This window comes from Lithobates pipiens, unplaced genomic scaffold (assembly GCF_037356315.1).
Source record: "Lithobates pipiens isolate NorthernLeopardFrog02 unplaced genomic scaffold, aLitPip1_a1.2 Scaffold_19, whole genome shotgun sequence".
Taxonomy (NCBI): Eukaryota; Metazoa; Chordata; class Amphibia; order Anura; family Ranidae; genus Lithobates; species Lithobates pipiens.
The window spans coordinates 522,513,014-522,525,892 of NW_027507764.1; the positions used below are offsets into that span (position 1 = coordinate 522,513,014).

Here is a 12,879-nt window from a genome sequence, read left to right on the forward strand (position 1 = left end):
GAACAGAGAAAAAAGAGGGGGAGGAGAGAAAAAAAAAAAAAAAAAGGGAGGGGGGGGGGAACCGCTATCCAATAGTCCCCAGTGGAGGTCCCAGCCATTGCTGGGGTCACCACTGAACGTATCGTGTGTAGTCTGGGGATATCCCAGGGGGAAAAACAACCAGAGGTGGGTATAGACCTGCTACCCCACCTAATCGCCCTGCAGTGACAAAAAGGAAAGCGGAATAACCAATTCCGGGTATGTTCAAGAGGGGAACCTGCCTTCTTGATGTGAGAACGAAGCCGAACAATAGAGGGAGACACTCAGCTATCCCCACCCAGGTGACTCCCTGTCTAACACATAAATATGGGAAGAACCCCCCCTCTGGAGGGTTCGGTCTTTTGAAAAAGTACTAACCCCATAATAATAATTAACCCCTTGACCATGCTCTAAAAGGACCGTGGACCGGCCCGCACCCCTATTATAGAGCAAGAAAGAAAGAGTACTTCCGGCAGCTGAAAATAATATAACATTCTGCACCCAAAACCAACCCGTAGCTTGTACCCAATAGTAGGCAAACAGTAGGCTGTACTACAGGTGGACCAATTCCTAGGATCCCCTACCTAGTGACCTTGGCCACTAAGGAGCAGCGAGGCAGAATCTTCCGCGTCTCCAGCCGCAGCAGAGGCTGCAAGATCTCCGATCTAGTTGCCAGAGACTGGAAGGGCGGAACAGAGGAGCGAAACTCCTCATTCTGCAGCGATGCTTCCGCATGGCCAAGAACAGCTGAGGCAGTACCATTAGTGCCCTGGAGGAACATCCAAACATCCTTACCCAATACAATACAATCCCCAACATTAAACAAGTGTAAATGACCATTAATCATTAAAATCATAAACCAAACAGTAACCATCCCCTTTCGGGGAACATCAGCATGTCAAAAAAGAGCACCAAATCAAATATTAAACCAGTGCAACGGTCCCAAGCAGCAGGCGTGTAAGGACAAAGATAGGCACTGAGGGTGAAGTTAGTTCATGTGCTTTGCAGAGTGTAGTGATCAACGGCAGCAGTCCCAGCAGCGGAAGCCAAGATTAAGACTGTAGGGAGAACCAAATAGGGCATACGTCCCTTCGTAGGCCGGCTAGCCCATGGACTCAACTGGAGGGGCAGGGCTAGGGCCCCCAGTCCGCCGGGGGGACACACATTAGCATATAGGGTGAGTGTTCCATAGCGACAGTGAGCAATCCATAAGGGGGCAAATCTGGACCCCTACCAGCGAGAGATCGTCCCCTTTAGCTTTCTTAAGAGTCAAACCAAGAGTCAGGGGCTCTTGTCTGGCCATGGTAAGTGAAAGGTCCCTTAGTTGCCCAGATAGACACAATATAATATGGCAGTTCTCAACCCCGAGCCTGGGGAAAATACTTACAATCTGCTTCTGCTGCGGTCACAATCCATGCGAGCTGCGTCACCTTGCCAGTTTGCTGTCAGGACAGGCTGCTTGAGAAAATGCCATCCAGAGGGCCCTCTGGAATGTATAAGTATAGGTGCAAGTTCATGGGTCAGGAGAACAAACAAAGGGGTGGTAAGAAACTACTCACCCACCCCAGCAACTAGTCACTGGTCGGTTCTGCGGCGAACAGATGAGGGAGAAGCCCGTGGACTATCCTCCGTTTCCATGTTACCTCGACTCCTAGGAGGAGAGTTAGTAGAATTCCTCCGTCTCCTGGGCCGGTGCCTGTGTGATCGTGGCGTGGAGTCAGGCTGGGTGGGAATCCAGGGGTCCGGTCGCAGGAAGGCACTGTACCAGTCAGGTACCTCCACAAAAGGAATGTCCAGGGCATCACAGAAAGGTCTCAAGTCAGCCGGGACTCTCAAGTGTGCCGTGCGGTTTCCAGCCGAGGCCTGCAGACAAAAGGGAAACTTCCATCTGTAGGGAATACGGCGGTCTCGCAGAACTTGTAGCAGGGGTCTAAGGTCACGTCTGTGCTGTAGCGTGATGGCAGATAGGTCTTGGAATAGTTGGATACGTGCACCTTCGTATTCTAGGCGGTCCTGGTTGCGTGCGAGCCTCAAAATTTCTTCTTTTTGAGTAAAGCTTACCAGGCAGCACACTGCGTCTCTGGGGGGGTCAGTATCCCTACCCCTGGGCCTCAAAGCTCTGTGGCAGCGTTCCATCTCCACCGGGGCATCTGGGGGTCTACCCAGCAGCGTGTTAAAAATAGCCCAGATTGCGGCCTGTAACTGGGGACCTTCCACTGTCTCTGGGATACCGCGTACCCGGAGGTTGCGCCTTCGCCCCCTATTGTCCAGGTCCTCCATGTGTCGATGCATATCCATGAGATGTTGGCCGTGTACACTGGAGACCTGCTGCACCTGTTGAATGGCTGCCCCATGTGTCATGGCTGCGGCCTCCACCTGCTCCACTCTGGATGCGACTGCCCTGATGTCTGATCTGAGGTCTGATATGGCTGCAAATAGAGTGTTTTTAATGTCTGTGGCCACTGAGTGCAAATCCGCCAGATTCAGAGGGGGAGGGACGTGCGATCGGTGCGTACCTGACGCCGCGGAGGCTCCCTGGAGATCCGGCGGGGTTGCAGACATACTGTGGTCCGGGGTCTGAGATGCGGCCTGCACATCCGCCGCTTGAGAGCGGAACATCGCCGGGATGTTGCGGCTGAGCTGCGTGGAAGGGTCTTGCGCCGACCGGGAGACAGAAGAGCTTCTCCCAGCCATCTTCCCTGCCAGAAAGGGGTGTTCTTCCCGCTGATGATAGCAAGATAGGAGACCTGGGCGGCGGAGCTCCCGTCCTAAGCTGCCATCTTCCTCCGCTGCCAGGCCACGCCCCCCCTGGATGTGCATCTTAGTGGACACAATATACAGGGATATGAGAAATGATTATTGACACTGACACCAACACAGGTTGAACTGGATGGACTATTGTCTTTACTGAACCTTACCTACTATGTAAAAGTGATGTGTATTTTCATGGCCTGACATTGTCAAGATACAAGCTTTGCAGTTGTGGGGAGGAGACATTACCAATATGTGTCTCTCCTCTTCAAACATCAACATCAGGTACCTGTGTGTTTACAAATGTGCTGACTCGAGTGTGAGCACAGTTGAAATTAAGGGGTAATTCTATTGTGGGTTACTTCAATGATCTTTGCTCTGGGCTATTTGACATCAGGATCTAGAAGCCACTCTTGAGATCACCTTGCTAACCCCAGAGGAGTTTGGTTGGTTGTTAAACCTAAAGAAGTTCTTCCAAATCATCTCAACAGGTGGAGCATCTATGATTGATTCTAGATACCAGGATGACAAATGTTTTCCTCCTTCATGGGAAAACTCTGAAGCTAAAAGTCCAGGTCAGGTAGCTTCAGACTTGACTTCCTTTTGAGGAACTCTCATCTGCACAGCTTCACACCAGGACTTAAAGGAGAAGTCCAGCCTGAGCATTTTAGGCTGGGCTTCTCCTAAGAAGTGCAATGTGTTTTGCATTCCTGTGACCCGTTTTCAGCAGAGATCGATCTAAAGTCCACTCTCTGCTGACGTCACTGCCATCAGTCGAGGCAATGCGTCATCCTGACTTCCCAAATCTGGATCCGCCAGCTGCCTTGATTGATGGCAGTCAGTGAGTGAGTGATGGCTGCTCCCTGCCCCCCCCCCACCCCCCCACAGCTCAGAGCTCCAATGAGCGTGGAGAAACAGACCAGGAGCGATGCTGACTGACTGCATCGCTCTGCTTGTGGAGGAGTGAGAACAGAGCCATTGGCTGTGTTCGGGGGCGTGGTTTTCAGTGCAGAGATGCCGGGAGACAGCTGCAGCATCAGTCTGATGCTCCATCCACCGAGGTAAGTATGATTAGAAAAAAAAAAGTCATACTACTCTTTTAACAGATGGAACAAGTTGACCCTTTCCCAGCATAGGGAAAAGTCCACAAACCAAGAAATTCTTGGGGTAGTGGTTCATTTCAGCTTTGCTCAGCAATGTCTTTTCCTTCATGACAGATCTGAGCTTGTAGGGAAGGAGTGGAGAGGAATCCTGGCTTTCCAGCAATGCTCTGGAACTTCAGACAATCTGAATATCCTTCTTTTGCTGGACTATTCTCCTGTAAGGACACTTGGTTTGAGTTAAATGTGACAATGCCACAAGATTCTATTTGCCCCCCCTGGAAGGCCGATTGTCAGTGGTATTGATTGGTTTGGTTATACTTCCAGGGTGGGCAAATGTGTTGATCATTTCTTGCAGCCACTTGTCATTAAGACACCCTCCTATCTTAGAGACTCCACGCAGGTGATTAATGCACTTGGTAGAAAAGCACTTTTTAAAGACTGATACCCTTCATGTGCAGCAGAGATCGTTCATCCTTACTCTGCTGGATTATGCCATGCAACGCAATTATTTCTGACACAATGGGTCATACTCCCACTCACAGCACCCTGGAATGGGGACAGAGGGCACAGGAGTAAGGAGTGGAATGGGTGACTGGCAGGATCAACAGTCAGTGTCAGAAGTCCAGGAACCACTTGCAGAAGTAGAAGACTGGAACTGGAGAGCAGACTGGAACTGAAGTGCTGGACTGGAAGCCGGAGCAGCAGCAGGCAGATAGACTGGAAGTGGAGTGCTGGACTAGAACCAGGAGTCAGCAGCTGGCAGGATCACCAAAGAGGTACCAGGGATCAGGCAGGAGAATAGTCAGGTAGGCCGGTGGACGAATATCAGGTGGACAGCAGAGGTACCAGGGATATGCATTAAAAAGGGCTTCAACTCCAGCGATAAAAGGATAATTCTCCCACTCTACAAGACTCTGGTTCTGGCCACACCTGGAATATGCTGTCCAGTTCTGGGCACCAGTCCTCAGGAAGGATGTAATGGAAATGGAGCGAGTACAAATAAGGGCAACAAAGCTAATAAAGGGTCTGGAGGATATTAGTTATGAGGAAAGGTTGTGAGCACTGAACTTATTCTCTCTGGAGAATAGACGCTTGAGAGGGGATACAATTTCAATATATAAATACCATACTGGTGACCTCGCAATAGGGATAAAACTTTTTCGCAAAAGGGAGTTTAACAAGACTCGTGGCCACTCATTAAAATTAGAAAAAATGAGGTTTAACCTTAAACTACATAGAGAGTTCTTTACTGTAAGAGCGGTCTCAGAGGGGGCATTGATAGTTTCAAGAAACTATTAGATAACCACCTGAACGACCGCAACATACAGGGATATAAAATGTAATACTGACATATAATCACACACATAGGTTGGACTTGATGGACTTGTGTCTTTTTTCAACCTCACCTACTATGTAACTATGTAACTATGATCAGGCAGGAGAATAGTCAGGCAGACCGATGGTCAGATGCAGGCGGATGGCAGGAAGGGTCACAACAGGTAGCCAGGTCCTTAAACAGGTAATCACAGGTCAGATCAGTTAAGGTACACAGAACGCTGTAGAGCAGACAGCAGGGACCATCTGTGGCAGACAGGCTTAAATAGCCCATCTGGCGCCATCAGAGGAGCGTGCGCGCGTGTGCGTGCTCCCCTGGGTGTGCATACGCGATGGCGCACGTGAATCCGTGCCAGAGAGCCTGAAGCGCAGATTTCTGGCAGGATCATCATGACAAGGGGTGTGGCCATGGTGGCCAAGTTTGCCCCCAGTATAGCTAATCTTTTTATGGCCAAATGGGAGGAGGATGTCATCTATAAAGAACCCAGGACTGAGCTGATGTGACATTAAGAGTTGCCATCACAAGGCCTGGTTAGAGTCGGTACCCAGGAGTCAATTTCTGCATTTGAGGCGTAACTGCACTGCACTGCGAATTTCGTGTTGGAGTCCTTGGTCATCAGAAAGCGATTCCTGGATAAAGGATATGCTGCAGATTATCTAGACACTGCCTTGGACTTCGCAATGGGAAAGAATAGAGATGATCTGTTGGTCACTAAACCTAAAACAGTAGATCATTCTTTCAAATTTTCTTTTGTTACGTCATATTCTAACCAACATTGTGACATCAAAAGAATCATACAGAGACATTGAAAGGTGTTGAGAGGGAATAGGGTACTTGGCCCCAATTTGCCCGAAAGGCCTTGTGTTGTGTACAAAGGGGCTCCCCATTTGGGGTTGCAGATTGCCCCCAATGTTATTGATCCACCTAAACGGTTATCTTTTTTCCAACATATGGGAGGTTTTTTCCCTTGTAGGAAATGCCCAATTTGTAAGTTGAACTGTAATAAAAAGAGGAAAACAGATTGCTTTCAATCGACGTCTACAAATGAGTCTTTTCCTATAAAAACCCTTCATTACGTGCACTACTAAAAGAATGTGGTATATGCTATCAGGTGCCCTGGCGGGTTACAATATATAGGGCGCACGATTTGCATGCTGCACGATAGGCTTAGCGAACATGTAGCAAACATCAAAAAAGGTTTTCCTAAGCATACACCACCATAACCCAGCAGGTACTACTTTTTTAGGTATTGATAAATACTCAGGGCACGGGAGGGGAAGCAATACAGTGAGAGGGATCTCTCAGTTGGAGACCAGATGGACCTACCAGGCTCAGACCTATTGTCCATATGGAATGAATATCGAATGAGATCTGAATTCTTTTATTAATAATGGCTAGTAATTATTTGTTTATTTTTATATTTTTGTATAATTTTTTTATTTTTCATGTTTATATTTATTTATTTTATTGATTATTCTTGAGATTATATTTTAGGTTATTGAGGGTGTTAGTGATAATTTTTATGGTCTTTATTTATATTGACTGTCATATATATATTTGGAAATATCTATTTTTAAAACTCGTGTAATTCTTCTTCCATGGGGGGTCGCCATTTCTTGCGTCTGTCCTATATCCCTTTAACCACTTGCTTACTGGGCACTTAAACCCCCCTCCTGCCCAGACCAATTTTCAGCTTTCAGCGCTGATGCACTTTGAATGACATTTGCGCGGCCATATAACACTGTATCCAAATTACATTTTTATCATTTTTTTCCCACAAATAGAGCTTTGTTTTGGTGGTATTTAATTACAGCTGGGAGTTTTATTTTTTGCTAAACAAACAAAAAAAGATGCAAATTTTTTTTTAGCAAACAGGTCATTTTTCTCCTTCATTGAAATGCACTGATGAGGCGGCACTGGTGGGCACTGATAGGCTGCACTGGTGGGCACTGATAGGCACAGTTAAGGCGGCACTAATAGGCACAGATAAGGCAGTACTAATGGGCACAGATAAGGCGGCACTGATGGGCAAAGATGGGCACAGATAAGATGGCACTGATGGGTGGCACTAAGGGGCACTGATAGGTACCACTGATAGATGGGACTGATGGGCACTGATAGGTGGCACTGATAGGTGGCACTGCTGGGCACTGATGGGCACTGGTAGATGACACTGATGGGCACGGATATGTGGCACTGGGGTGCAGTACTGTTGTTGAGGCAGATTATGGGCACTGCTAGATGGCACTGTGGGCACTGATAGGTGGCACTGTGGGTACTGATGGGTGGCACTGTGGGCACTGATGGGTGGCACTGATGGGGGGCACTTTTTTATTATCTAGGTGGCACTGGCAGGGGGCAGGTGGGCACTAATAAGCTGGCCGTGATCGGGACTGATGTCCAGATCACGGCCGCCGGTGATCGGCTTTTTTTTTCTCCTCGCGCTATCAGCGCGAGGAGGAAAAATAGCCAATTATCGGCTCTGTTGGGTCACATGATCAGCTGTCATTGGCTGACAGCTGATCATGTGGTAAGGGGTCGGGATCGACCCCTTGCTCCGATCCGTGATCAGGCAAGTCTCATAGACTCGCTGATCACAGAGCGCGCCACGCGCCCCTCAGGGGGCGCGCAAGCCGCTCGTGCACGGGACAACATCAATAGACGTAGTCCTGGCAAAGCAGGTCTGCGCTGTAGCCGTCATTTGGCTATAGCGTGGATCTCTAGTGGTTAAACACTTTATTGGTGTTATTATAACTCACACACTTTGTTTCCCTTCTATATTTGTTATTTTTAACAGATTAATATATTCAAAGTAATTTTTTTTTGTTCCCAGTGACATTATTCAATTGTGGGACGTATATATATTTTAGTTCCATAGCGTAGCTTCCTGTGAGAGGCCGCTTCCGGTTTTGTATTTGTTTACTTCCGGTATTTGGAACGCAAGTAATTTCCGTCCGCTGGGTCCTTCCTTACCTATAAATACACATCGTCTCACGTCATAACCACGCTCCTGAAGACACATGTTGATGACAAAACGTTGGGTGATGTGTGACGAATGACGCGGGACGTGGACGGAGGCCAGACGGCGGTTAGAAGTGCTGTATGCTCTGAAATGTTTTCTTATTACTAATCAAATGTGAGTTTATTATACATTGTTTTAATAAATATTGGCATAAAGATATTTGTGCATTGAGCATTCTTCCTCTGCCTTTTACATTTGACATGATCATTGAGCTACCGTGTATATATTGGAATATACTTGGTGCATTTGGCTCGAGAGTAACAGCTCCTATCACCTCTTCAGATATGAGAGATATATTTCTTTAGTATACTCTGTAATGTCAATTTGCCTTTTGAACTGGGATTGATTGTTATCTCCATCGTCCTGAAATATTTAACCGGTTCCCGACCAGCGCACGCCGATGTACGTCGGCAGAATGGCACGGGCAGGCAAATGGGCGTACCTGTACGTCCCTTTAAATTTGGCTCCCTGCTGGTCAGGACCCCTGTGAGTCCAGTCGCGGGTCCCGCGGACTCGATCGCCATGGGCATACCCGTGATCGTCTCACGGGGTGGCTGAACGAGGAAATGCTGTTGTAAACAGCATCTCCCCGTTCTGCCTAGCAACTAGTGACGCTGATCTCTGCTCCATGTGATTGGAGCAGAGATCAGTGTTCACTAAATTAAAGCCCAGCCCCCAACAGTTAGTAACACACCCCTAGGAACACTTAACCCCTACACTGCCACCCCCTGGTTAACCCCTTCACTGCCAGTGTCATTTACATAGGAATCACTGCATTTATATAGCAGTGATTGCTGTATAAATGACAATGGTCCCAAAAATGTGTCAAAAATGTCCGATGTGTCCGCCATAATGTTGCAGTCACAATAAAAATCGCTGATCGCCGCCACTAGTAAAAAAAAAAAAATATTAATGAAAAATGTCATAAAACTATCCCCTATTTTATAAACGCTATAACTTTTGGGCAAACCAATCAATAATCGCTTTTTTGCAATTTTTTTTACCAAGCATATGTAGAAGAATTGTCGCTCTATTTTTGTTTATAGCGCAAAAAATAAAAAATGGTCCGGGGCTGAAGTGGTTAATGTGTATGGCCTATACACTGATGGTAAGGGTCAGTGTGTTTGGGTGAAGGTGATGGGTCTCTTACCTCATTCATTTTTTATGGTGGACTTTGCACATTAGAAGTTTTGTCTTCTTGGTGGTTCTCATCTCGAATGGTTCTACTTTTTTTATGAATGAACTTTTATTATGAACTTTACATTTGTCATGTATTGTTAATGAGCGCTACACCTTTTTTTAATGCCACAACAGTGGCATGTGAAAGTGACTAAGGAGGATCCAAGAGTGCTTCAGCAGAAATGAGGGTTGACCACTTCTGTCTCTGGATCAAAATGTGGTTTCTGACTCTGTATGCAATATACAAGTGTTTTGAAAACTTTGTTTTAGTTAGAGGATGTCAGGCATGGTGCGTTGTCTTAACAGAAAGCTTGACAGGTTTGTTATCAGGCAGAGGGGTCCCTTAGAACAGCAGTTGCCAACCAGTCATCCGCAGACCACTAATGATCCACGAAAACATTTTGGTGGTCCCCAGGGGTTCTGCTGCATATCAACATTGTGGCAGAGGTATACTGCTCAATGTTGTTCCAGTGTTGCTTTCAATGCACGCTAACAGTCAATTTCGTCAGTGCACATTGATACCCAATACCTCATCTGTAGTTCTGGCTCCTGTGAACTCCTGTGCAGGCGCCAGGAGTAGTGCAGAGAGTGGGAGGTAAAGGAGGGGACTTTCCATAGCAGAGCTTATCACAGACTATGGGCGGAAGCACAGAGCTCGAGCATATGGCTGTATAAGGAGGTGAGAGCCAATGATGAATCTGTGTAAGGCAGCAGTATGAGGCAGTGCGGGGAGGGGGGCAAAAAGGGGTAGAGAGCCAGAGCATTATGTGTGTAAGGCAGCTGTGTCATCCAGGGGGAGGGGGACAGAGCGTCAGATCATTGTGTGTGTGTATAAGGCATGCCAAATTCATGTTAGTGGTCCGCAGGATTCAAAATCCAGAGTTGAGTGATCCATGAGGTCCGAAAGGTTGGCGACCACTGCTTTTAGAGTATGTGACAAATGCTCTTGTGGCTCCATTAGATCATTAAATCTTATTATCATGTTTGTCATCTATGATATCTACCAGTCTTTTATACAGGATGAAAATAGAAGACATTCTTGTAATTCTTATGGATCCAATTTAGCCAAGGAGAGCCGGTCAGCTGTCTTGGATTGTCTTGCTCACAGATGCTTTATTGCATCTACTGGTTTGCCAGTACCAGTTGTCTCCCGGGTCTCATCTTCAACCCTGCTTCTCAGACATTGGTTTTAACAGTATGGATGTTAAAGCCCATGTTGCGAGATACTGGGATAGCAGATTTGGTTACTCCCACTATACTCAAGGTTTACAACATACAAGTGTACTTCTCACAAAATTATCATTTTTAGCAGGGAGTCCTATTTGTGTTGGTACCAATGGGTTGAACTCAGCAGAGTTTTATCCTTTTTACAACAAGGGCATACGAGTTGAATACTGAAAGATGCGAAAAGGGTGCCTCAGCGGGACTTTAAAGGGGCAGGACAAATATTTAGTAGGCAATATCTTACTTTAAAACAAATATTTTTATTTTACTTCAAGTAAAATCAAAGGGGTAGTGGTCATATGGGCAAACAGAAGCCCAAATGGAAGAAGGGATATGAATTAATGTGTGAATACAAAAAGCAAAAACAGGATGCAAAATATAGTAAACACAAAGAGCAAAATACAGGTGAATATTCCTATTCCGACGCGTTTCAAGTGTTTCAAACTCTTCCTCAGGGATCAGCAAACATATAATATCAATCTACAAAAAAAGAGATAACATAAGATGTGTGGCTAATACAAAGGTTATAGTCACTGTAGCATACTAACATTGAGTAAAAGCTAGGGTTGTACTGACCCTGTATCAGAAGCTCGATACGTCATAAATGCATCCATAATTATACATAGTTAAAAACAAAGATGGACCTCAGGAGAACAGGAAGGGGGGGAGGGTTTGTGTGCTGCCTTGTGTCTCCTCACATCCGACGAAGGAACCAGGAGGTGGAGAGAGACTGATCCTTGAAAAATTAATAAGAGGTGAATACTGAAAGGGCAGATTTCTGTCTTGACTATTCTTTTTCAGCAGCCTTTAGTGAATCATTCCATGGTGTGTACCTTTTGTTCAAGGGGTGACTAGTGTTGCTTCCATTATCAATCCCCTGTGGAAAACTTAAGATCTCCTAACTAGGACATACCTTTGTTTGCTCTGTCTCAAAAGGTAGGCTTCCTACTCTCCTTCCTAGTGACCTATTATTACTTGGGATGGGGAAGGAGAGGATTGGAGCCAGCAGTCTTTTCCTTCAAGTCTCCTTCCTTTGTTCTGTAGAAAAACAAGGATATATTCTTATAGTTTGCCCAAGCTGGTTTCTTTGTTCTATCTTAATGAAGATTTAGTCCTTCTATTTTAATTAAGATTTTTTCCTATCTTAGCTGTGTCCTGCTTCAATTCATAGTTACATAGTTAGTAAGGTTGAATAAAGACACCAGTCCATCCAGTTCAACCTGAGTGAGTGCCCACAATTGTCCCTATCCCTGTACATTGCACACTCACATCAGTCCCTACCCTCAAGGAGCCCATGATCCAAGGTCCCCATTCATATACTAGGGTCAATTTTGGACAGAAGCCAATTAACCTACCTGCATGTCTTTGGAGTGTGGGAGGAAACCAGAGTACGTGGAGGAAACCCACACAGGCACAGGGAGAACATGCAACATGAACATGCAAACTCCAGCGACCCTTCTTACTGCTAGGCGAGAGTGCTAACCAAAAAGAGGAAGAAAACACTGCGCTCCCTATATAAGTGACCAAAAAATTGTGATATAACACAAAACAGCAGCTAACATACAAACAAGTCAAAATAACAAATAATAACAAACAATGTAGCGCTATAATGTCAAAAAATTCTAAAAACCTAGATATAAATCACCAAATGATCTGGTAGTGAAATCAAACTTAAAAGGCCAGCACACATATCACATGTTGTGCAGTCCAGTAAGGAATACAAAAAATGTGCTACAGTGAACTAAACAATATGAACATAAAAAAGTCCAGCTATGACAAAATAATGTGAAACGTGAGTCCAGATATTCCGTTGGTATGAACTATGTATAGCCTTCTGTTCACAGCCAGAAATTATTATAGGAAACTGTGGATACCCTTACCGAAAGTGATGGACACAAACTACTATATAGTAAATGTGTCATGCAGGCTTATGTGCGTCACACACGATTCGTATACATCAGGTCATGGATCACCATTATAGGTTTTATTTGAATTTTTTTTTCCAAATGACATATAAAATAACATAAAAAATATCCAAAAAGAATCACGTGCTCCAATAAAAATGAACGATAAAAAGAGCAATATGGGGAGCAGGAAACTAGCGTTTATGGTGAACCCGCTCCGAGCTCCTAGCTGACCGGAACCTTCGAGAGAGAGTAGGGAGGGAGGGTTTTATATGTCATTTGGAAAAAAAAATTCAAATAAAACCTTAAATGGTGGAATTTCACTATGAGAGGCATTGTGTC

At 45.6% G+C, this 12,879-nt stretch overlaps 1 long non-coding RNA gene across 1 annotated transcript; it reads right to left on the minus strand.

Annotated features, from left to right (window-relative positions):
* Positions 1–10,873: 10,873 nt before the first annotated feature.
* On the minus strand, positions 10,874–12,407 carry LOC143997525 (uncharacterized). Its single transcript, XR_013277699.1, has 2 exons — positions 11,547–12,407; positions 10,874–11,113 (listed from the first exon to the last, which is right to left on the minus strand). It is a non-coding gene; the product is annotated as an uncharacterized LOC143997525 (long non-coding RNA).
* Between the last annotated feature and the right edge of the window lie 472 nt (positions 12,408–12,879).